General features: G+C 46.1%; 1 long non-coding RNA gene across 1 annotated transcript; it reads left to right on the forward strand.

The window, feature by feature from the left end:
* The first annotated feature begins 2,538 nt into the window (after positions 1-2,538).
* Positions 2,539-24,914, forward strand: LOC144134929 (uncharacterized). The gene is made up of 3 exons (XR_013315304.1): positions 2,539-2,724; positions 4,770-4,821; positions 24,739-24,914. It is a non-coding gene; the product is annotated as an uncharacterized LOC144134929 (long non-coding RNA).
* The last annotated feature ends 990 nt before the right edge of the window (positions 24,915-25,904 follow it).

The following is a 25,904-nucleotide window of genomic DNA, read 5'->3' on the forward strand; positions in this document are numbered from 1 at the left end:
ACAAGTTTAATTGTAGAAAGAGGGAGAAGCCTCTTTCCTGCAGTGGGCGTAGTCTGACTGATGGTGCGAAAGTGCCGAAATGATGCGATGATGCCGCAGATCGATGTACGTGTAATAAAAAAACGCGTGATTCGCGATTTCAGTACATGTAAAAGACCGCACCAAATGTTTTACAGTTAAAGACATCCCGTATAATATTGTAGCCGATAGCATGCTCAGTTGCAGTTGTTGTAAGGGCCGCATTCTAAGTAATAAAAATAGCGGGCTCAGAGTGATTTGATCTAACTGCAAGTTCGTGCCTCTACCTAGTAGTAGAATTGAGTGTTATCAAAGTGCGCCGAACCATAACTTCCCCTTTGTCAATGGTGGTGAAAGTACTCGAAAATGGGTTATCTTTGGGCGCAGTTTCCAAAGGGGCAGTTCGCCATGGTGGGAGGGAGGCACGGTACCGTAGCCCTTGACGGTTCTTCACGAAGCGGGACAACTAGAAAAGCTACAACAGTGCTACCAACGTGTGAGGCTGATTCTAGAGACAGCAAAAATGAGAAGAGAACGTTATGATATGGTCGCAGTGAATGTGGCTCTTCAGAACCCACTGAACTGGTACTCGGTGATGTCTAAAACAGTTAATGTGGCTAGCGTATATGCCGCAGACACTACGACGATTTCGAACTCTTCACTTCCGATATTGAGCTGTCGCTGAAATGCGTTATACATTGTTTTGACCGCCCTGTGAACATTTTGTCTAGGAAATATGTGGGCACATAATTCATAGCCTGTATAGCCGCCTTTGCTATGTTGTAAATAGATGTGATAATATAAACGCAATGTAGGAAAAAATGCAGGTTGGTATAAATGCAATATGATTGTAAGAAAATATAGCGCAAATAACAAGAACACCGGGGAAGTAATGTGATAGCAAAAGTTTCGCGCAGAACGATTCTCGGAATCGCTTATACTTCCTTCTGCACACGCATGTACAGGGCAGGGACACAGCAGGTCTTAACTAGAAACGTCGACTCCATCGTTATGCTTCCATCTCAGCATTTGACAAGATGCCGATGTCCCCCACACTGTGAGCTGTAGTGGCCATCTAAACTAGCCTACATATCAAATGCCAAGGGTACAAATAATTAGCAGGAAAAACATCACCGATCAAGCGCTGAGAGAACACATTAGGATGGTCCAATATCTTGGCCGAGAAAAAGCATTTCGCATTTACGAGGCAATACGACTACGCACCACCTACGATTTTATTCTCCTTACCGATATAAATACGGCGTGCACCACTTTGGTATGACCTAAGATAGCTATGTATCCACGTTACTGGTAAGCTCCCGCATTATAGAAAGAATGCGATCAAGACAAAGGAGATCATGAAATTGTTGAACACAAGAGATGAACCAGTAGCAGGTAATCAATAAGCGCAAAGACAGCGACATGGCAAAACATACCTCAGACAGGATTTAGCCAGCTCTTTACGACGAACCTAGCCTCAAAGCAGCACAACGAAGGCTGAGTGTAGAAAAATACTATATATGCGCATTTCGAGAACAGACAAGCAGGAACAATTTGACGCCGTGCATGCAGTATCCGAGATAATCGCAACGCTAATGCCGATGCGAGTGGGAATGAGGAAGTGCATATTCCGTTCCGTAAGGAAAGAAGTGCAGAAAGTCCAACAAATATCCGATATGTGAATTAGGCTGTTTGTTATCGGCCAGACATCACTGCTTTGTATGTGACGCCTAGGTGGATATTATTTCGTGTCTTTAAGCACTCAATGCCAGGTCATAGGTTACAGGCGCTAGGCACTGATTGCGAGAAAGGCATCTTTAAGACTTTCGATGTAGAGGTGTTTCTGAAATTCGTGTTAGTGGGCGCAAAGCTGGAGGTTAAATTTGCGACTTCCCCCCCCCCCCCCCCTTTTGTTGTGATTATAGGATGAACACGCGGGAATCTATTTTGGCAATGAAAAAAAGTGCAACCCGGCAACACCTCGGGTAGCTCCTTATGAAAAATCGTGCTTTGTTGTGTGTGAACGAGGATCTGAACAGGGAATTTTTTTCTTGTTTTGCAAAGATAAGCCGCTTTTCTGCGACCCAGTATTGCTTATTAATGTTTTGTATTTAAGCGGCTTTTTCGCTTTTTCGTTTCCAATGAGTCGTTTGCAATAAAGAGTGCAGACGATTGACACTTCGAGCATTTCAAAGAGCGCAGAGGTGCACATATGGCACTTCGGACTTATCAGTTTTAACTATATTTCGATGTGCCTCATTTAATCTATATTATTGTTAAATGTTGCGTATTAAATATTCGGGTTAAAAAGCTACACTAGGTCGTACGGACACATATATATTTTCCGAAGAAGTATATTCGTGAAGGGTATAAGGCCGAAAAATAAGCATTTTTATCTGCACATTAATTTTTTCAAGTTTGATGATGAATAAAGCAAATTAAATGCAGTTTTTTTCTTGCAAGCTGCTGCCGACATTCGCGAATAATTACTCCGAACATATTGGTTGATGATTTAGACCGCGCTTCTCAAGTTCGCCTTATGCAGATTCTCTTGAGCCATTCTTCTCGCCATGGAGACACAATTTAAGATCGGGCATTAGCTGCCTTCAGACCACTGAGCTGCAGTCTAGAGACAATGAATTCTTGGCCAACGACATGTTTGCTGCTAATGCCCCTTGTCCTTGCACTAGTCCTTGTTTCCGTCAAGTAAGTGGAGCCTCTTTGGAAAATGCACATATTTTTATTTTGGTATGTTTTCTTCTAGAAACGCGCGTATAGTTACGTGTGCGTTCGCTCTCGGTGCACCAAAAACGTCAATGACAAAAGAAGGCAGGTTAAGTGCTCAACCTTTCGTGCAACTAGTTTTGGTTTTAAAGGCGTGGTTCCGTGAAACGTGTATAGGGGTATTTTCGTCAGCATAGAGGGGCTGAAAATTTTGTTGATATATTTGGCGTACTGTTGCGGCTTTTTTCACACAACTTTTTCGGTCACTGTTGCTGCCTCTGTGGTACCAATTTTAGTTTTTGCGAACCATCGTGGGAGGATCTGCGTCTACATTTTGCCAGAAGTGCATTCCGAAGAAGAGCCCGACAAGCTGCGGTGTCGCCGTGGCATTGGCAGATGGCTGCTGTGTCGAATGTCCTGATTTGGAATGCTCGTACGTGCGGCCATATTTGAAAAAGAAAAAAGCCGTTATTAGTATGCGTTAATCAATCCCTCAGTTCTCGGAGTCGTTCTAGAAATTTTAGTTTAGTGTTTATATTGTGTTTATAACTACAAATCATCGCGGTGAACGCGACTAAAAAAACACTTTCACTAGCTGTAAACTGATTGCTGCGCTATTTGGTTTATTTTCGTGCCAAGTTGACCTCATCACAACACAGGCACAGAGTCCGACAAGCTGCAATGTCGCAGTGGCATTGGCGGATGGCTGCTGTGTCGAATGTCCTGGGTTGGAGTGCTGGTCCGTGCAGCCATTTTTGAAAAGAAAAAAAGCCGTTATTAGTATGCCTTAATCAATCCCTCAGTTGTAGGAGTTGATCTGGAAAGTTTCAGTCTTGTGTAAATATTGTGTTTATAATAAAAATAGCTGCCCCAAGATAAACACCTCTGGAGCCACATGTTTTAATGCCTTGAAATCGTTCTCTATAGTATATGCCTGAGAGCTTGGCATGTTTTCGGAAATAAATTCTTAAAAGCGTTCTTGTATATGCCGCTCAATCCAGTAGCCCCAAAAATTTAAATAAGGAGTGTGCTATGGACCGTTTAAAAAACCCTTTAAATGTCAAGGAAGAAGGCACGTATAAAAGATTAGTTGCGGTCAAATTCTGCGTTCAGAAATTCTGGGTCATCTACCAACGCGCTATCTTACGACCTGTTTAGCAACAGTGGTACCTTTCGAAGTTAATATTTTTCGCAAAATCCGGACACCTGTCTATAGAGAACCTTTTCAATAAAACATGCATTAGAGGTCAATACCTTAATCCGCTCGTTACTATCAGATAACAGCTGACGACCTTAATTGTGGAGTGCGCTCGTTATCGGTGTTTTCCCTTCCTCTGGAATGCAGCTTAAATTTTGAAAATTAACCATTATGTCGGTGATTCTCACAACCTCATTACCTGGAGGCCCCTAGGAACATCGCATCGGCGGGATTTTTACTATCGAAGCATGATTTATGTCATGAAGATAGAGTGGTCTTACATAGGAACTACCTCTGGGGAGTCCATGTCTGTCAAAAGTAAAAAAAAACGTAATGTGCTGACAGAAATTGAGCAGTACGCAATCATACATAGCACAACAGAATTACAAGAAACTCGTCCGGAGGATGTCTGGCCTTCCACTCCAGGAAGTGCCGCGTCTATGCTCTGTTTCTAAATAAGTGCCGTATTAGTGGAAAAAGCCGAGATCAACAAAGTATGAAGATCACTGAAGCACGAAAACTAGAATCACTTTCGAATAACTTTCAGCGGAGCTTCCATTTTATTATGGTTGAAAGAGTTTGCGTATCTTAGTGTGACTAGCAGTCTTTCACTTGTACTCTGGCTGCTGTCGTCCTACCAATGGTTCAGAGTGTGCCTAAATTTGCATGTTGTTTACAATGAATAATTCAGTTCGAAGCATAGGTCGTCTTTGTGGGTCTTCCTCTGTATCCGTGTTAACTGCAGCCTTTCCAAAAATGACGATGTCAGGTTTTTCACATAAATAAGCTGAATCTTTTATTTTGTGGTAATCACTTTCCGTGTTTCCAGAGCTGGCTTTGCAGGTCCTGGATTTGCACCTCACCAGCGCTGCCTCAGAGAGGTAAAAGCACCAACAGGTCCACCCTTGTCTTATTGTGCTTCCACTTAAGCTATAATTTATGTCGTCCATATAACTTTGGGAGGCCATGTGACAAGCTCTATACTGAGTGTAAAATTTCACATTAGGTGCTGACATGGAGAAGCGCTTTCCTTAGCTTGCCACAACAAGAAAAAAACTCACCTGACCTCTCCGACGGAAATCCATGGCAGTGAAAGCGCCTCAAGATAGGATTATTGATAACAGAAAGGAAAGTGAGCAAGTGTCAGCGAGGAACCTCACTGTGCTAGTAAATGTTCTGAGACGACGACTTGCTTCGTCTAGGTTTCTGCTAAGTATATAACAGCGCTACCTTACCGGTACTCACCTATGAGGCAGAAACGTGGAGACTAACGAAAAGGAGCAGTAATGGAAACAAAAATAACGAGTGTAACGTTGGGAGACCGGAACAGGGAAGAGTGCGTAAAGGACAAAACACGGGTTAATACCATCCTAGTCAGAATCAAGACGAAGAAATGGCCTTGGGTAGAGCATGGAATCAAAGGAAAGATAACCGATGGTCCTTAAGAGTAACGGATTGGATTACAAAGGAAGGGAAGCGTAGCAGAGGGAGGCCAAAAGTTAGTTGGGCAGAGATGAGATTCAGAAACTTTGCTGTGATAGGGTAGCCTCAGCTGGCACAAAGCAGGGTTAATACGAGAGATATGGGCGAGGCCTTTGTCCTGGTCTGGGCGTAGTCAGGCTGATCCTGATGATTACGGGTTCTTGGCTCCGCTTACGACAGCAAGCCTAGTAAATCTGTTATATAAACCGCGTTGCAGTTCAGGAGCGATACTATTCACGTTTCTTTTATTGAGTGCATCTGACATTGGGAGGATAACGAACTTTCATAGCTTGACTCGAGTAGTGTGGTCTGAAATAAACGCGGTCTATAGGCTATTACGCAATGCATCGAAGAAGCAATTTGCACAATCTATCTTCATGTCAAGAACGCAGAGAAAATGTTTCCATCTCCAACGAGACGCTTGGGTAGGCGTTTTGAAGCGGTTTTATAGGTTAAGCGCAAAGGAGGGAAGCATGGACGTTTTTTAGATTTCAAAACGAGAAATATGTTTAATTTTTTTTTCAACTTGGTGTGCACATTTTATCGGCGCTTACGCATTTGAAGTTGTGAGGCAGGACGCTGTGCTTGGCCGGCAGCTCTCACTTATCGATGCCAGCTTCCGGGGCGGCTTAGTGGTTGCAGGCTCGGCTGCTGACTCGAAATATGCGGGTTCGATTCTGGCCGCGGTGGCCTCATTTTGTTTTGGGCGAAAGGCTAGAGACTCGTGTACTGTGCGATGTCAGTGCACCTTAAAGAACCCAAGGTAGTCCATATTTCCGAAACCCTCCAATACGCCGTCCCTCATAGCCTGAGTCGCTTTGGGACGTTAAGGTCCATAATATCAAAATCAGCATCATCCAAGTCATCACTCATCCGTTTCTTGTCAGCTTCAGAACGCTTCGCTCGAGTGGTTGCACCTGTGGCAGTTCAGCTGAGGCGGATGCGCCAAGAGGTAAGATGGATTTTATGGCTAAAGCGGTTTAACGTGGCCCCATATAGAGGTGGAAAGCTGGCTTTTTACGGCGCCTCCTCAGGGCGCGAAAGTGCCCAGTAAGACTGAGCGTGTTTTCTGACTAAAAAAAAAACAGAAGCGGGCCAAGGCAACGGCATGTCATGCAGCGAAAGTATCGGTGTTTCAACCATCATATATCGATTGCGCTGCAACATGCTACGCTTTCTCTAAAATATATTTAATGCATATAGTGATCTCAAATCAACGAAAAATGCACCATTTTAAGATTAATAGCTGCATTACTTCTTGTTTATCCGAGCCTACTTCAAGCTATAATTGCTTCTCCATTCAGTGACTGTGGCTTCATTGCGCTAACTGGAGCAGTTGCCTTACGGCCTATGTGTCGCCTTCGTGAATATTTATAGACTCCGTTGCTGTCGTTACCATGACAAAAGTAGCGTCGTGATGAGATGGGTGGCTGTTTAGTTGATGAAATACTAAATTTGGCGATAAACAAATTGAGAATACTTTGAGCACATGCAGTTGTCTATATGGCTTTTCCCGCTAATTAGTTTAGGCGATGGTATTTATAAATTGGACATAAATCAAAGTGCAAAGTTAGGAGTCGTTTTTATATCCTGATTTCGCTCAAAGAACGCTTTTTGGTGCGTACAATATGAAATATTAGGAGCTGAGCAATATGCTGCATAATGTTATTTTTGTTGCTGGCATGTTCAATATTTTTCTTTTTTTGTCGGCTTTGGATGAAGTATTGCTGGCATCAATTTTGGGTCTGCGATACAGACAAGTTGCCTTAAAGCGTCCGTGTAATTTTAAAAGAAGTTCCCTGCACCACGTGAAGTTATTACAGGCACAACACACGAAGCGAGGCAAAAGTTTCTTTACGGGTATAAAGCCGCAAGGAAGGCTACAATATAAAAAAGGTTGATTTTTGATGATCCGAAAATCTCAAACGCGAAACTTGCCCGAACATATTTTTCTGGCTCATATATTTTTTGCCCCACTTAGTAGAGCTAGAGCGAGCAGCACGGTTTCTTTAAGTAAGTGGCGGGTGAGCATGGCCACCCAAACTTCCCCTTAGGCCTTCCCTTATTTGATTGGTCAATAAAGTTTTTACCTACCTACCTACCTACCTACCTACCTACCTACCTACCTACCTACCTACCTACCTACCTACCTACCTACCTACCTACCTACCTACCTACCTACCTACCTACCTACATACCTACCTACCTACCTACCTACGTACCTACCTACGTACCTACCTACGTACCTACGTACCTACCTACCTACCTACCTACGTACCTACCTACCTACCTACCTATGTACCTACGTACCTACCTACCTACCTACCTATGTACCTACGTACCTACCTACCTACCTACGTACCTACCTACCTACGTACCTACCTACGTACCTACCTACCTACGTACCTACCTACCTACCTACGTACCTACCTACGTACCTACCTACCTACCTACGTAAATACCTACGTACCTACCTACGTACCTACCTACGTACCTACCTACCTACCTACGTAAATACCTACGTACCTACCTACCTACCTACGTACCTACCTACCTACCTACGTAAATACCTACGTACCTACCTACCTACGTACCTACCTACCTACCTACGTACCTACCTACCTACCTACCTACCTACCTACCTACCTACCTACCTACCTACCTACCTACCTACCTACCTACCTACCTACCTACGTACCTACCTACCTACGTACCTACCTACCTACGTACCTACCTACCTACCTACCTACCTACCTACCTACCTACCTACCTACCTACCTACCTACGTACCTACCTACCTACCTACCTACCTACCTACGTACCTACCTACCTACGTACCTACCTACCTACCTACCTACCTACCTACCTACCTACCTACCTACCTACCTACCTACCTACCTACCTACCTACCTACCTACCTACCTACGTACCTACCTACCTACCTACGTACCTACCTACCTACGTACCTACCTACGTACCTACCTACGTACCTACGTACCTACCTACCTACCTACCTACCTACGTACCTACCTACCTACCTACCTATGTACCTACGTACCTACCTACCTACCTACCTATGTACCTACGTACCTACCTACCTACCTACGTACCTACCTACCTACCTACCTATGTACCTACGTACCTACCTACCTACCTACGTACCTACCTACCTACCTACCTACCTACCTACCTACCTACCTACGTACCTACCTACCTACCTACCTACGTACCTACCTACCTACCAACCTACCTACCTACCTACCTACCTACCTACCTACCTACCTACCTACCTACCTACCTACCTACCTACCTACCTACCTGCCTGCCTGCCTGCCTGCCTGCCTACCTGCCTACCTACCTACCTACCTACCTACCTACCTACCTACCTACCTACCTACCTACCTACCTACCCACCCACCCACCTACCTACCTACCTACCTACCCACCCACCCACGCACCTACCTACCTACCTACCTGCCTGCCTGCCTGCCTGCCTGCCTGCCTGCCTGCCTGCCTACCTACCTACCTACCCACCCACCCACCCACCCACCCACCCACCCACCCACGCACCTACCTACCTACCTACCTACCTACCTACCTACCTACCTACCTACCTACCTACCTACCTACCTGCCTACCTACCTACCAAAAGACTGGCAGTTACTCTAATGGAATGATAACTAAATGAAAAGTTACTATATTTCCAAGCACAGCTGGATGTTTCGAAGCTGGTAGGCACGACAAAAAGGTTTTAGATGTATTTTGCTTAATGTGGGACGTTTTGCTTTCCCTTTTTTGTTATTTCGAGTGCACGATTCCTTCAGTCCTGTGTGATTACATTGACAGCTTCCTATTGCGTTCGGTAGTAGAAATAGAAAAAAATGCATAATATTGTTTGTGGGGGTTTAACGTCCAAAAGCGACTTAGGCTATGAAGCACGGCGTAGTAGAGGGCTCCGGAAATTTGGCCACCTGAAGTTCTCTAACGTGCACTGACATCGCACAGTACGCGGACCTCAGGCATTTCGCTTCTATGGAAAAGCTGCCACCGTGGCCGGGATCCAACCCCCTGCTTTAGGGCGAGCAGTGGAGCACCATAACCACTGAGCCACCGCGGCCTGTGTGATGATATTTGTTTTGGGCCATTATTTCCGCAAGTTGGCTATCGACACATGTCGAGGGTTTTGTACGAATTGCACGACACTTGGCGTGCGAGTCAAAACGAGATGTTGAACGAGTCGACGGATCAAGTGCCTTCACAGAGGAATACAAAATGTCTACAACTCTCTTTACCATGTCATCCTGGTGTGTACAATAATGGACTGCTTTTTATCAATTCATATATCTGAATAGGTATCTTTGCTACAGCTGTGGCATTCAGTGATGACAGTATGACGACAGTTAACATCTCGAAGGCATCTGGACTGTGAAAGATGTGCTACGTTGTCATATGTTTGCGTCGCCGAAAAAACGTTTTTTGTAGAAGCTCCAGAAAAGATTGCGAAGCAGTCCAGAGGCACAAGCAAAGATGAGCAATATTGATACTGGCACTTTTCAGATATTTGGCGGCCGGCAAGAGACATTTAAGTGCATAGTTCTGGAAAAAAAGAAGCAAAATAGTTTTTCCCTGTAAAATGATTACCTCAGAATGTCATTAATTTTGTTCTGGTGATTATAGCTTATTGTCCAAAAACAAGATTAAAAATATTTTGATTTTTCGGCAGCTTCATCAGCACAGAGATAGAATGCTTTTGAACCAGTATGAAAATTATCAACGGCGTGCTTTTTTACTCGAAGAATTTTGAGTAATATCATACGAAGATGTTGCTGGGGTAGAAATTACCCTATAAGCTCCTAATATCAGTAAGAACTTTGTTTATAGTTGACGTAAATGAACAGAAAGTGAGGTATGAAATGAAACAAGCCAGAAGGTGCTATGTGTAATGGGAGCTGAGAAGGCAGGTCTTGAATATGCATCAAAATACATGGAAAATATAGGGTGTACCTGATGTCTTTAATACAATTTTTGAGTAAAAGAAACTGTGTAATTTATTTTGAGTCCTATTGGCGTATGCAAAATCATTATGATCAATCGTGTCCGGTGTAAGGAGTAATTATTGTTCTTCTGGTAAAGTGGTTGCTGTATTAAACTTCTTCGTAAAACACAGCCATTTTTTTTATATTCTCGGCTCCGAGGTATATCAAAACAAAGTATTTAAGGGCCGTTCACTTAATCTGATCCGTCTTTAGCCGCCAGTCTCGATGAGATGGGGTTGTGAAGGTGTATATATATATATATATATATATATATATATATATATATATATATATATATATATATATATATATATATATATATATATATATATATATATATATATATATATATATATATATAAGTTAAAGGAAATGAGGGGCCCGTTTGATAGCTGATAGCTTAACGAGGGTCTCGGTTCTGGCAGTCTTAATGCCAAAGGTAGCATAAGAGGGCTCTCGCACAGTTTCCGCCCTCGCCGTTAGATGACGTTCTACGTCACGCTCGCGGTATTACAGGACGTGCTACGTCCGCCGCTATGGTCGAGGGTGGCGCTGGTGAACACTCTCAACGCTCGCTTACACCCAGTAAACATAAATACCCACGAGAGCAGCAGATTGGACAGCCGTCGCCGTAGCTCAGTTGGTAAGAGCACCGGACGCGATATTCGGAGGTCGTGGGTTCGGATCCCACCGGCGGCATGGTTGTTTTTTCTGCTGCTTTATAAGTAATTTTCTTTAAGCAATTTATTAACCTAAGAATTATTATCCTACTGATAAGCATAACACATTAAAAAAATAAAAAAAAATTAACGTTCCCCTATGCACCTTGGTTTCGGTGTCTGTCGGCTCCCTACATAAATATATATATATATATATATATATATATATATATATATATATATAGATTTAAGAGAAGTGGGCACTTCTACAAAGACACTTTTATTTATCAACGTTTCGACCGCGGTGCGGTCTTCTTCAGGACTGTAGTGGTCTCGCGTCAGATGGACGTTTTAAGTTTGTGAGCTGAAGAGGAGGGAGAAAGGAGTGTTACACGCAAATAGCAACAACGGTTCAAAAAACTGAAAAAAAAAATAAAGATGGGGGTGCGGGGAGCAGACCGGGACAATATTGGGGGAGGAAGCAAAAAAAAATAGAAATAAAATAAAAAAGGGGGGAAAACTAGTATAGTAAGGAAGGGTGGGGTACAAAAGGAGATGGCGAAACGAGAGAAAGGGAGAGGAAGACGGTGCGGGGGACATGGGCAGCACGGAAACAAAACACAAACAAAATGCACAAACACAAAGGGCGCCGCTGCAGATGCGTGGCCAAAGAGGAGCCGCTGCGCAAATGACACTGGCAGTGACGAACAGGCCAAACCAGGCGCCTTTTGGGGGTCTCACTAATTTCCGGTGAGCCGAGGGCTAGAACGTTAAGGAAGGAGTGGGCTACGTTAACGATCACATGTCTAAGAACTTACTCACGGGGTCTGGGTTTCACTGAACGGTGCAACCCTCTCCGTGGGTGGGTCGTTGAACCGACCTCGCCGGGAATACTTGTTTGTAGGGGAGGAGGGCTGGGCTAGCTGTGTGCAAAGATTTCAGATTGTCGGAAAATGTAAGGAAAGAACGTCAAAAACTTATCAATACTGCACGAGGCAGGATAGTGTAAGTAAGGAGGGGTATGATTGCCTGGGATATACACTAGGAGTTATAAAAGGTATATCTGAGTTAGCCAATTAACGAGAAGTGTAGTATTATTTTGTTTGGAGGTCGTTAATAAAAGAAAGGGTACCAGGCTTTTCGTTAAGACCTTCTTGAATAGTATTAAACTTGTGGATAAAATAGGATTCACGCTGTTCACGTTCTCGCCTGTTTTTGAAGCCCCCTTGAATAATTGTTACTTTTAGTTGGTCAAATGGGTGTCCTTCTGCGTTTACATGCTTGGATAGGGGAAGGTTTGGGAGAGACTTGGCGTGTGCGCGGTGATTGTTAAATCGAATGCGGAATGCAGTGTTTGTCTGTCCTATGTATTGCTGGTTACACAAAGTGCATTCAAGAAGGTAAATAATGTTTGATGAGTCGCAGTCAAAGTTACCGTTGATTGAATGCTGGCTGGTTTGGCCTGTTCGTCACTGCCAGTGTCATTTGCGCAGCGGCTCCTCTTTGGCCACGCATCTGCAGCGGCGCCCTTTGTGTTTGTGCATTTTGTTTGTGTTTTGTTTCCGTGCTGCCCATGTCCCCCGCACCGTCTTCCTCTCCCTTTCTCTCGTTTCGCCATCTCCTTTTGTACCCCACCCTTCCTTACTATACTAGTTTTCCCCCCTTTTTTATTTTATTTCTATTTTTTTTTGCTTCCTCCCCCAATATTGTCCCGGTCTGCTCCCCGCACCCCCATCTTTATTTTTTTTTTCAGTTTTTTGAACCGTTGTTGCTATTTGCGTGTAACACTCCTTTCTCCCTCCTCTTGAGCTCACAAACTTAAAACGTCCATCTGACGCGAGACCACTACAGTCCTGAAGAAGACCGCACCGCGGTCGAAACGTTGATAAATAAAAGTGTCTTTGTAGAAGTGCCCACTTCTCTTAAATCTTTATTCTGCGGAGCCAACGCAACCTACGTTCGTAATATATATATATATATATATATATATATATATATATATATATATATATATATATATATGGGCATGTTCAGATAAGAACGGTAATCGAGGTCCCATGACCATTTTTTGTTTTCAATAAATTTTTATGTGATGGGTAAATGTGTCCACACAAAGGAATGAACCTTAGTTTTGCAAGGAACTTCGTAGTTTTCTCGGAAAAAAATCGTATGTCACAAGAGGTGGAGAATGTCGTTTTTGCCACTTCTCAAAGTTGCAACTTTGGAGCATCACTGCGTGCACAATAAGTTGTTTTCGCGCATAAGTATTTTGTCAATACTTTATTACAACTTGTACTATACGAAGAAATAAAAAACTGTTTTCTTGCTGTGTCAATATTCTGAATAAAAAATCGCAAACTTCGCTTCCGGAGCTGTGCGGTGCCAAAAAGGCACTTTTGAGGGCAAGCTTACGGCAAGATGCGTAAAGATCTCCCGACTGAATCTTTTTGTCTGTATTTTTCAGCTACTTTTAATCACTTCAGGCAAGTTTTGTAGCTCTACACTTGACCTATATTTTTCAATATGGCCTCAAAATCGGCAGAAGTTCAAAAACGTGAAAAAAAGTGACAACTTTGCCTTTAATTTAAAAAAAAAAACACATCATCATCAATATTTATTAAAATTTGCCCTAATGATACTCAACACTTCAAAATTTTAAGGCATTAAAAAAGTATTGCATTATATTGTTTTAAAGTATGGAAATAAATACAAAATGGACTTCATGATTTCAATCCTTACGACTGCTCAGTATTCCCTCTTAGGATGCGCAATCGTCAGAAGCTGGTTTTAGTATTGGTATTTTGTAAGTAAATTTTAAACGCTACAGTTGCTGAGTTCATAAGTGTAATTTGTAAGCATTTTTTTCTATTACAATCAAAGGTCTAAAGCTCCTATTCGCTTTCGTACTGTTCTAACGGTGGGACCTAAATTACTGTAAGCATATTCCAGCACATTATTTTGGAGTGACGTGTGTGTAGGGGTAGTTTATGCAAACAATTAATGCACCCGTCGCACTCTCAAGGTGACTTTAACTGCTACCGCCGCTCCAGGGATGAACCGCGCTTGGCAGCCGCTCCTACAGCTATATAACGCCCGGCGCGACCTTGAAATTCACAGCATCATGTGTGCCACCGCCGCACCGAGGCTTTAGCCGCCGCTATCATCTTTTCATCGCAACGCACCGAACGCCTAGCAGTTATGCCTCAGCCTTCGACCTTCGACCGAGATAACCCTTGTGAGCGGATGTTGTTCGGATCTCGAGTTTTGTGTGTCGTTTTCCAGGCCTGGTAGACCCGGTGGGGTCGTTTTCTGTACTCACGTGTTTTCTCTGCGCTGGAGCGCTCCCTCGACAAGCATACTTGGTATCTCAGTCTCAGCTCGTACGCCAGACCGAAAGAACATCAGTGTCGACGATGGGCAGCCTGTGTTAAAAATCCATTCATCTGTCCATCTCCTCTTTTTGGAAAAGCAGCTCTGGGCCCTGCATCCGTCACCTGCTCATCTGTCTCGCGATATTCTCCGGAAGCGGTGAGCTTTTGCATTCATGAAGAGATTTCCGCGGCGAACGTTTTGTGCCGACTACTCAAAAAGGCACAAACAGAGAATTGAAAAAGGACGTAATTTTCGCAGTGTAAAGACACTCAATGTCGCTGTTCTCAAAAAAGTCCTACTTCCCGAAGAAGCTCTCCGAGTACGAGAAATGACTTCATCTGTCAGAATTGTTACCGTCGGTTCAAGGAAGACATAGATAATATGCAGGCAGAGTCAACCGAAACATTAGAAGAATTCCGCCCTGGGGATGAAATCGTAGAAAATAAAAATTCAAGTGTCAGCCTTACCTCCGAAATCTCGCCCCTAAAGCCACCGAGCGCTCTAAAAAAACGCCCCAGACTTTCCTATGCAAAGCGAAAGCAGGAAGAGGTGGCAAGAGCTATGGTGACGAAAATACGATTGGGGATACAGGTAGCATATAATGTCCCAGAGACTTCGCGTGCGTCAGAAGAAAAGTGTGCGCAATGCAGCAGTTGGGAGGACAACCTACATGCTGCCTACAATAGGTGCACGTCCTTTCATGAACATGAACTCAGTTTTGTGATGACCCCCATAATGCGCAGGCCCACACGGGACGGAGAGGCAAAGAGACGCCGTATGGCTCAGTTTAAACAAACAGGTATATTCAATAATTACACATGATTAAGATTATACATCAGAGGCTGGGGCGTCCGAGCTTACGTGCCGACGACTTCATGGGGGCGATGGAGTGGCTCCGGAGTTGGGCTCGAGCGGTTGCTGGCAGAAGCTGCACGCCGTCGGGCTTCGGCGCTGAAGGCCCTCTTGGCGAACGATGTCGTCCTGAGCGAGCTTCTTCCGTACTGCTTGTCCATTTTTATATCCTCTTCTCCACACTCCCTAGGGTGAGCACGCCCACGCCGGAGGGGAAGGAGGGGGGGCTAGGGCTTTCACTTGGGCGCACAAACATACCACCCCACTTATGGTCTCGCCCCCTTCACGTGTTGAGTCCGAGGGAAAGAAGGTTGTTTTCGCGGTAGCGCATAGCGTCGGCTGTGGTACGGCGCGCTCTGGCCCGCTGACAGTTCCCTTGTCCTGGAATGTGCCCGGGAGGGCCGCCCCTGAAACCGCCACGCCAATTGGGGAGGATAAAGCCTGTTTCCCCGCGGCGGCGGCGGCGGGTCCGGTTGTTCTGGACGTCACTCAAAGAGCATGGCTGGGTAATTGATGATGCCGCTGTCACGGCGGCGGGTCCCCGTCTACGCCGCGCCGTGGAACGCGGAACCTCGCCGCACACACAAGGAATGCACCTCGCAGCACACACAAGGAATGTACCTCGCAGCACACACAAGGAATGTACCTCGTTGCACACACAAGGAATGTACCTCGTAGCACACAAGGAATGTCACACTCGCTCACCCTCCAGAAGAATGTTCTCCGAACATTTGAGTCCCTGCATCTCCCCTTGTCTTTCTGAATCGCCTCGCACAGTGCGTCCGACAAAACACTTTTCGCTGCACTCAACACCACTTCACAACACCATATGCCTCCGCTGTCATAACTGGCGTCTCCAGGGGCAGCACTGATCTTCTTTTACAGATAAACATGAAACTCAGCACCCAAGCCTCTCCTTTCTAGTCCAAACTGGACGAAATAAATTTACCACAGTTACAAAGGAGCTCCCACTTCTAGCACGATCACGGCACAGACAAAAATATAGATAACGAAAGGAAGTAGGGCAGGTTCTGCATGCGCTCCGCATGCTCTCCTGTGAAGGTGTTACTTAATGACAGAAAGGTTTAACTATTAACTCCGATAACTTAACACATACGCATATAGCAATGTTATGAGCTGCGGCATTACACAATTCTGACCAGTTCACAACTCCGCTCTGTTTACACCATTAGTCCGACTTAGTTTTCCGATTTCGCAGCGGATATCGGCCTTCATGAGTCATACTAAGTAAGTCTGTGACCCTTTGTCTGCTTTGGGACTCGCGAGGGCTCGTGGCAGGAGCCTCTCCTGGCGTTATCTGCGCGGCAACCTCGCGCGCTTCTTCTTCTAGCAATGCATGAAGTAAATCCGGTGGCATTCTGGCCGTCACCTCTGGCGCCTGCCGAACAAATGCAGGAGAGGGCGTTTCTTGCGAACTATCTGCGCGCTCCGCTTCACTTCTGTCCCCATCAAAATCCGCGCTTTCCCTTTCCTCATTTCGTGAATACTGAACCGGTGCCGACTTGAGGCGATTTGCGTGTATCCTTATCAAGCGCCGGTTCACGTCTCGGACTCTGAAGTTTACCGGAGAAAGCTTCTCGACAACCTCGCACGGTCCTCTCCACTTCGTCTGGAACTTACGAGCTAGCCCAATCTGCCTTTGGCAGTTTTCAATGTACACGCTGTCCCCCACATTAAACGGCGCGTCTCTAGCACTGCGATCGTGCACCTCCTTCCTGCGCTTCGCCGCTTTCTTTAAGGCCTCCTTTGCGATGTCCCTCGCCACTTGCAAGCGCGATTCTAGCTCCACCTTATAGTCGTCCAGTGAAGCGTATGGGACACGACGGGGGCCCTCTGGCACTTCACTAGGCTGGTCCGGGTCTCGGCCGTAGAGAAGAAAGAATGGCGATTCGCCCGTGCTCTCGTGTGCTGCGGAATTTTAGGCAAACATTGCATACGGGAGCCACAAGTCCCAGTCCCGCTGGTCGCGCGAAACAAAATGCGACAGGAACCCGGCCACGGTTTGGTTCAGTCGCTCCACCGCGCCGTTGCAAGCCGGATGGTACGGTGTTGTCTGCTTCTTAGCGATCTTAAGCAGCTCGCAAACTCTCCTCATTAGCTGCGACACGACGTTCGTTCCCCGATCTGTCAAGAGTTGCCTCGGGGGTCCATGTCGGAGCACGATCTGTTCGACAAATGCTCTTGCAACCGTGTCTGCCTTCTGATCTGGGAGTGCTACCGCTTCCGCGTATTTTGAAAGGTGATCGACAAATACTAAAATGTACTTGTTTCCGGAAGTGGTCGTGGGCAATGGGCCCATTATGTCCATACCTGTCCGCTCGAAGGGAGCCGAAACCTCAGGGAACGGCTGAATTGGAGCTGGTCTTCGTCCCTTGGGTGTTTTTCTTTCGAGACAGGAATGACACTTCGCACAGTAGTCTCTAACATCCTGTCGCATGCCACTCCAAAAGTACAAACGCTCCACACGCCTGCGTGTCTTCGCTACGCCAAAATGACCGGCGCATGGCGCATCGTGAAACGCGCGAAGAACCCTTTCTGTCCACGACCGAGGTATGACGACTCTCTCCCAAGCGGTTTTCTCTGGTCTCCCTTTCCTGGTTGGCCTCGTGCGCCGACACAGGGTGCCGCCTTTGCCAATGAAATAACCTAGCTGTTCGGGGTGAGACGGTGCGTCCTCTAAGCTTTCGATTATTCGCTTCAGGTCCGGATCTTTGCACTGCTCTGTGCGTAATTCGGCGGGGTCGACTAAGGGGACAAAGTCATCTATAGCTGCCACGGCAGCTGTGCGGCTGAGTGCATCAGCATTCAGATGCGTCTTTCCTGACTTGTGCTCAACTTCAAAGCAGTATTCCTGCAGGTGTAGATTCCATCTAGCAAGTCGCGAGCTAGGGTCCCTGACACTCATCACCCATTTCAGAGGATGGCAGTCTGTGACTAGCTTGAATTTGCGGCCGTAAAGGTAGCATCTGAAGTGCTTTACTGCCCAGACAACGGCGAGGCACTCCCTTTCCGTAGCTCCGTACTTTTGCTCTGTGGGGCTCAGCTGTCGGCTAGCAAAAGCAACGGGATGTTCTTTGCCCTCGATAACCTGAGATAGCACGGCACCCACTGCGAACTTTGACGCATCTGCGGCCATAACGAAGGGCAAATTAAAATCCGGGTGGCGCAACAGCGGTGCACTCATTAGCTTCCTTTTCAGGGCCCCAAAAGCATTCTCCGCGTTTTCGTCCCAGCGAAAGGCGACATTTTTGGCTGTTAAGGCGGTGAGCGGCTTAGCGAGCTTGGCGAACTCCTCTATGTGCCTTCGGTAGTAACCGATCAGGCCGAGAAACTGCCGGACCTGGCGGACGCTAGTCGGGGATGGAAAATCCGAGACACACCTTAGTTTCTCAGGGTCCGGTCGCACGCCGTCAGCTGAAACAACGTGCCCGAGGTATTTCACCTCGTTTTTGAGGAATTGGCACTTAGAGGGCTTCAGCTTGAGACCCGCTCCTCTTAGTCGCACCACCAAAACCTGCTCAATATCGCGCAAATGGTTCTCAAAACTGTCACTGTATATGATAATGTCATCCATATACACGAAGCACAGCCTCCCCAGAAGACCTGCCAGGATAACATCAGCGGTTCTCTGCCAGACAGCAGGGCTGTTGGCCAGACCCATCGGCATTTTTTTCCATTCATAGTGCCCTGAGTGCGTGTTGAATGCCGTTTTCTCGGCATCTGCCGGATCCATTGCTATCTGCCAGAATCCCGCCGCCATGTCCACTACCGTGAAGTACCTGGCAGAGCCCAGCTGAGAAAGCGTCTCCTGTATATTGGGGATGGGGTATGGATCGATGCGAGTTACGGCATTTAGTTTGCGGTAGTCCACTACCAATCGATACGAGCCATCTGGCTTTTCCACCAATAGTGCTGGTGCTCCCCAGGGTGACTTTGAGTGTTCGACAATGCCGCGATCAATCAGGTCCTGCACCTGCCGCTCCATCTCCTCACGTTGGGAGTAAGGAATCCTGTACGCACGCTGGTAAACGGGCGATGAAGTGCCGGTTTCTATCCTGTGCTTTATAACGCCACAGCAGCCCAAATCCAGGTTGGACGCGGCGAATACCTCCGAGTAGTCGTTCAGCAAACCAGCCAGAGCCTCCCTCTCCCTGGATTTTACGTGAGAAAGATCGAACGACACCTTTGGAGCAGCCGAAGGACTAGCATGCTCTACAGTTGCGAGTACCGTATCGGTGGGCTCACGTTGCTCTATCGCAGAGGTGAAGAAAGCCAATGTTTTGTTCTTGGGAAGGCTCAGTGGCTGCTGGCTACAGTTAACCACCCGTAGGGGCACTCTGTGGGCGTCATTAACTGTCACGAGGCACGCGGCTGCCTTCAGGCCATTGCTGAGAGAGTCGACCGGCTCAAGCACTCCCACGGCGCCGCTCTCTACATCTGAAGGCACAAACGCGTACAAAATGTGCTCCGACCAAGGAAGGACGACCGCCTCCTCGACCAGCCGGACGGCAACCCGCGAATATACCTTCTTCAATGATCCCACTGTTTGACGGGTGTCAATATCAGTAATGCGAATCTCAGCCCCTCTCCTGTTCAAAAACGGAACTTTTGAGCCGCCCGCATTAACCTCTTCCTCAGAGAATGAGACTACTACCTTCCCTTTTCTCAAAAAATCCTGCCCTAATATACCTGACACTCCGTTTGGCAGAGACACCGTGTCCGGGCATACGTAGCAGGGGTGCTCCAATGCAATTCCGCCGAGAGAGAAGTGTAACCGGTAGAGTCCACTTATGCCAAGAGGATCCCCCGTTATGCCTACAAATTTGGTTGCCATACCACCAGACGCTTCCAACACCTCGCGGTCCCCCTTCCTTCGAAGCGTGTTAAAACTGCTCTCCTTAAGCAATGTCACCTTTGACCCCGTATCTATCAACAATTCCATACAACAACCATTTAACTTGCAACGCAAAACAGGGCATGCCTCGTCGGCCACACAAACTACCACCACCTCATCATCTACTGCTCCCTCCCCACGCTCCTCAGGCTGGGGAGGACTAACTAGTTTTTTGTCTCGGTATCTGGAGCCCCGCTGTAGGCTTGCTTAGGGCGTGTCTCGCCTGCTTCTCTTTGTGGCTCCCCACGGCGCACGTTTTGGCAGAACCTGGCGATGTGTCCGCGACCCTGGCAAGCGAAGCATACGATTTCTTCAAAATCTCGCATACCGCGCCTGTAGCTTTGTGGCGGTCTCCGGTTTCCAGCGAATGGGCGCTGTTGAGCGCGCGCTTCAACCTGGCATTCTACCTGCTGAGATAGCAGCTGTTCTAAGCGATCTAACCGCTCTGTCAAGAGAGCAACCTCAGGGTTGAGCACCGCTCTCTCTATGACGCGTACTCTCGCTGCGGCTGTCGTTAACGCCTCATTTTGTTCCTCATCCAATGCGGCCTCCACGGCTTGGTCGAAATTGCTCGGCTTGCGCGAGAGCACGAACCGGCGCACGGGGTCTTGCAGACCAGCCACGAACAAAGCGGTCATTTCCTCTTTAAGTATATCCTCCGCGTATTTCTTCTTAAGCTGGTCTCCTTCCTCCTCCCTGCTTAACGTATCGCGCGCTAAGCGCTGAAGCCGCGACGCAAACGTTCGCACGTCCTCCCCTACCATCTGTCCGGCGTCACGGAACCTCTGTACTCGCACGTGACGTGGTTCAGTGTCAAAATGCTCAAACGCGAGCTTCTTAAATTCCGCAAATGATTTTGTGGATTTTACTTTTTCGTCTCGCCATGCAAAATCATGAGCAGCTCCTGCCATCTTACACCTCGCCATTCCCAGCATTTGAGCATCGGACCATCCCCCCATTTTCCCAATCTCTTCTAGCATGGAAAAAAAATCGCAGATTGGAACCCCTGTCTTATCTCCCGTAAACGTCGGAATGACGCTTCCTAATGCCAGCATGCTTGCTCCGAGCGACGGCTGTGGAGTGGAAGCTCCCTCAGATAAAGACATTTTTTTTTTCAAGCCCTCCGGTGCCTCAAGCCTCTCAAATGGGGGTAAAAGTCCCACAATCAGTCCCGTGATTCCCTTTTGATTACAATTTTGAAGTCATGAATGTCGCAGCATTCAGAGGACATTTGCTTTTGAGACCCCACTTCTGACACCAGTGTGATGACCCCCATAATGCGCAGGTCCACACGGGACGGAGAGGCAAAGAGACACCGTATGGCTCAGTTTAAACAAACAGGTATATTCAATAATTACACATGATTAGGATTATACATCAGAGGCTGGGGCGTCCGAGCTTACGTGCCGACGACTTCATGGGGGCGATGGAGTGGCTCCGGAGTTGGGCTCGAGCGGTTGCTGGCAGAAGCTGCACGCCGTCGGGCTTCGGCGCTGAAGGCCCTCTTGGCGAACGATGTCGTCCTGAGCGAGCTTCTTCCGTACTGCTTGTCCATTTTTATATCCTCTTCTCCACACTCCCTAGGGTGAGCACGCCCACGCCGGAGGGGAAGGAGGGGGGGCTAGGGCTTTCACTTGGGCGCACAAACATACCAACCCACTTATGGTCTCGCCCCCTTCACGTGTTGAGTCCGAGGGAAAGAAGGTTGTTTTCGCGGTAGCGCATAGCGTCGGCTGTGGTACGGCGCGCTCTGGCCCGCTGACAGTTCCCTTGTCCTGGAATGTGCCCGGGAGGGCCGCCCCTGAAACCGCCACGCCAATTGGGGAGGATAAAGCCTGTTTCCCCGCGGCGGCGGCGGCGGGTCCGGTTGTTCTGGTCGTCACTCAAAGAGCATGGCTGGGTAATTGATGATGCCGCTGTCACGGCGGCGGGTCCCAGTCTACGCCGCGCCGTGGAACGCGGAACCTCGCAGCACACACAAGGAATGTACCTCGTAGCACACAAGGAATGTCACAGTTTTGTATTCATTTTTATACTTTAAAACAAAATAATGCAACACTTTTTTGGTGTTTTAAAATTATCGAGTATTGAGTATTATTAGGGCAAATTTTAATAAAATTCGTTGATGTTTTTTTTTAAATTCAAGTCAAAGTTGTCACTTTTTTGACTTTTTTAACTTTTGCCAATTTTGAGGCCATATTGAAAAATATAGGTCAGGTGTTGAGCTACAAAACTTGCCTGAAGTGATTAAAAGTAGCTGAAAAATACAGAAAAAAAGATTCAGTCGGGAGATCTTTACGCATCTTGCCCTAAGGCTGCCCTGAAAAGTGCCTTTTTGGCACCGCACAGCTCCGGAAGCGAAGTTTGCGATTTTTTACTCAGAAGACTGACACAGCAAGAAAACGTTTTTTATTTTAATCGTATAGTGCAAGTTGTAATAAAGTGCTGAAAAAATAGTTATGCGCGAAAACAATTTATTGTGCATACAGTGATGCTCCAAACTTGCAACTTTGCGAAGTGGCAAAAACGACATTCTCCACCTCTTGTGACATACGATTTTTTTTCCGAGAAAACCATGAAGTTCCTAGCAAAACTAAGGTTCATTCCTTTGTGTGGACACATTTACCCATCACATATAAAAATTTAATTGAAAACAAAAAATGGTCATGGGACCTCGATTACCGTTCTTATCTGAACATGCCAATATATATATATATATATATATATATATATATATATATATATATATATATATATATATATATATATATATATATATATATATATATATATATATATATATATCACCCCGCATAAATTACGTCCCATGACGCATCGGTCGCTTCCGCAACACTTGACGTGTCCAATTATACATAGGCCGGTATGTCTGGCGCCCGTGCCAGGACCAGAATTACGATCATTAGAGAAACATAAGGACAAACGTGGACGCCTCCAAGAAGCAAGCTGCCCGTGAGACACGTAGAACCCAGTTTCATGGTTTTTCTGGAATTCAGGTGCGCTAAGTTGGTAAAAACGATAGTCTGCTAGCAAAATATCATCGTTCGTTCCACACTAAAAGTAACCTTCGTTCAATAACCCGCCAGTTATTGAAAACCCCAAGAACATTGCGGAACATGTACCATTCTGCAAAACCCTCTCCAGCTCACGTCACGAAGTTCAAGATCTACTGTATTAATCCAGGTTAGCGGGAGCAGTGAAGCACGTAGCCTCGCTCGCGTGCTTGAGCGCATTACAAGGTGATTACGAGAGACAGGTGTGTACGCGCAGTGCCCACCTCTGTGCATCAGTCACAGATTACGGGAACACAGTTGCCTGGGGCGAGCTATCGAGTTCCCTTAACCATGATTAAGACAGTATGGGAGAACTGGCAAGAATTAAACGCGGCTAGAAATCACGATGACGTTGTGCTGCGACGAAGCTGTCGCGGTGGTTCGAACGGAAGAACAAGACGCTTGTAAAGTTCTATTATTCGCATAGTTCGAAGAGAATGTTATGGGAAGTGCAGCGGTTCACTGGGGTCCTATGCTGCGCTGCTCATCGAGTAAGGGTGAATTATTATCGTTCGACTGCAGGCAATTCCACACGTTAACCTGTAAAGCTGACATCTTAAACAGGTGGGTTATTCAGCTGAGCAGAAAACCTAATATTAAGGTGAGGATTGCAAGGCTGCGTGTGATAGCTGCCGACTTTGCAACTTTAAAATCTTCTGCTTCAGGTTTTTTTACCCATTTCATTTTGTGCGACAATAGGTCGCCTGAAATAGGGAAGGACGCGGTGGCGCGGAATGCGGTTAATAAAAGCGTTTATCATCGACGTCTGAGTAGCTGACTCAACTTTTCCGAGAACTTGGAGACAATTCGCAAAGTTTGACCTACAATCGCGGGCAAAGAACCAAAAATATAAAGAAAAAAATGAGCTCCTCGGCGTAATAGTACGGTAGCACGAGTGGAAGACAACAGACTGAGTAAGCGAAATAAAAGCGAATTGCTTTCTGATCGAAATCGGCAAGAGAAATTGGACATGTGCAGGGTACAGAAGTTCGAAAGGAGATAATCGCCGGTCTTTAGGTCAGTAGAGCGGGTTTTATAATGAAATGAGCGCAGCAGGAAGCACCGTCTAGATCGCTGCACAGGTGGGGTTAGCAGTTGTGGGAAAGGGAAGAGAGAGTGGAGTGACACAGGATAGGGTTCACTGAGATCAGTGGAATAGGCCTCTCTCGAACAATGGACGTGGCAGGGTAGATTACGATAATCATTGGACGCATTACCTTTTATGTATATAAATATGTATATAAATTATGTATAATTATGCGTATAAGGTGTGTATAAATTATATAAATATAATGTATTATAAATATAATAAATATAAACATATATAAATTTTTTATATAAGCTACTTACAAAGCAGTGGGCTATACGTCCAGTGAAAAATAAATGTTAATTTTGATTCTTTCTATTTCAGTGTAACCCAAATGGGCCTCGGGGACAGTGCCGTCCAGGCTGTTCTTGTTTCCGTATACGGCTCCAGCCTCAGAGGGGGATGTGCCTTTTGAGCGGCGCCATGTTACCATTAGGGTTCGACCCCCCTGGGGTGCGTGGTTAAAATCCTTAACTGCACTGCCTGTATAAGAATAAAGGTGTAGTAAAAAAAGGAGATCTTTTTGTAATACCACAAAACATGTGGTTTATAGTGATCTTATACAGGTTGTTCGAAGGTAGACTTCTTTAATTTTTAAAACAAATATAGAAAGCCTTTTAAAAAACTAAATTCGTCATGCTGCCACACGAAAGCAAACTGTGAGAATAATTTTCTTCCTAATGTTAGTAATTAACTAGATAACTTCTTATGCACGGCAGTTAGCATACCGATTTGTACTGAAAATTTACAGGGCGTGGTATTTGATTGCTATTCTAATTTGTAATATGCTACTGATGCGTCTGTGCCTTGAGATGTTCGGGTCTACAATTTCAGCCTGATCCGTCTAATTACAGAAGCGACAGCGCGGCGCTCAGCATGAAGCTCATCTCCGGTGTGACGCAGCTGTTGCCTATGGGGCTCTCTGGGACAAGAGTGTGGAATGACAGGCGACGGTGATTACTGTTTTTTCTTCGCCAGCGAAACCGAAGAATGACTGTTCGAGCGAAATGTGGCCACTTTGTTTCCTTAAGCGATTGCTAATAGAGTGGGTGATAAGACGGGGTGCCGCTTTAGACTTCGCGTGCAGGCAAGCGCAGCGACACCGCACCGCTGGCCAAGAGCGAAAACTAATCCCCGACACCTGTCACGTCACTTTCTTGTCAGACGGAACGTCATACGCAACAGCTACGTCACACTAGGAGGGAGTTTCATGCCCAGTACCGTGGTCTCGCATGCGTAATTAGGCAGATTGCGCTGAATTTTAGGCAGCATATCTCAGGACTCAGGCGTGTTACTGAAAGTGTACAAAATATGATAGTCACTATCTATGTTTTCAATATAAACACGCACGTTAACTGTAGTGAAACAAAACTTAATTATTGCATTTAATTGCTGATATTACGATCATAATTATCCTTACAGTTTGCGTCTGTCTGCCAGCATATCCCGTGTGCAAAAACATTTTTGTGCAGTGTTTTTTCTTTTCTTTT

This window comes from Amblyomma americanum, chromosome 5, assembly GCF_052857255.1.
Source record: "Amblyomma americanum isolate KBUSLIRL-KWMA chromosome 5, ASM5285725v1, whole genome shotgun sequence".
Taxonomy (NCBI): domain Eukaryota; kingdom Metazoa; phylum Arthropoda; class Arachnida; order Ixodida; family Ixodidae; genus Amblyomma; species Amblyomma americanum.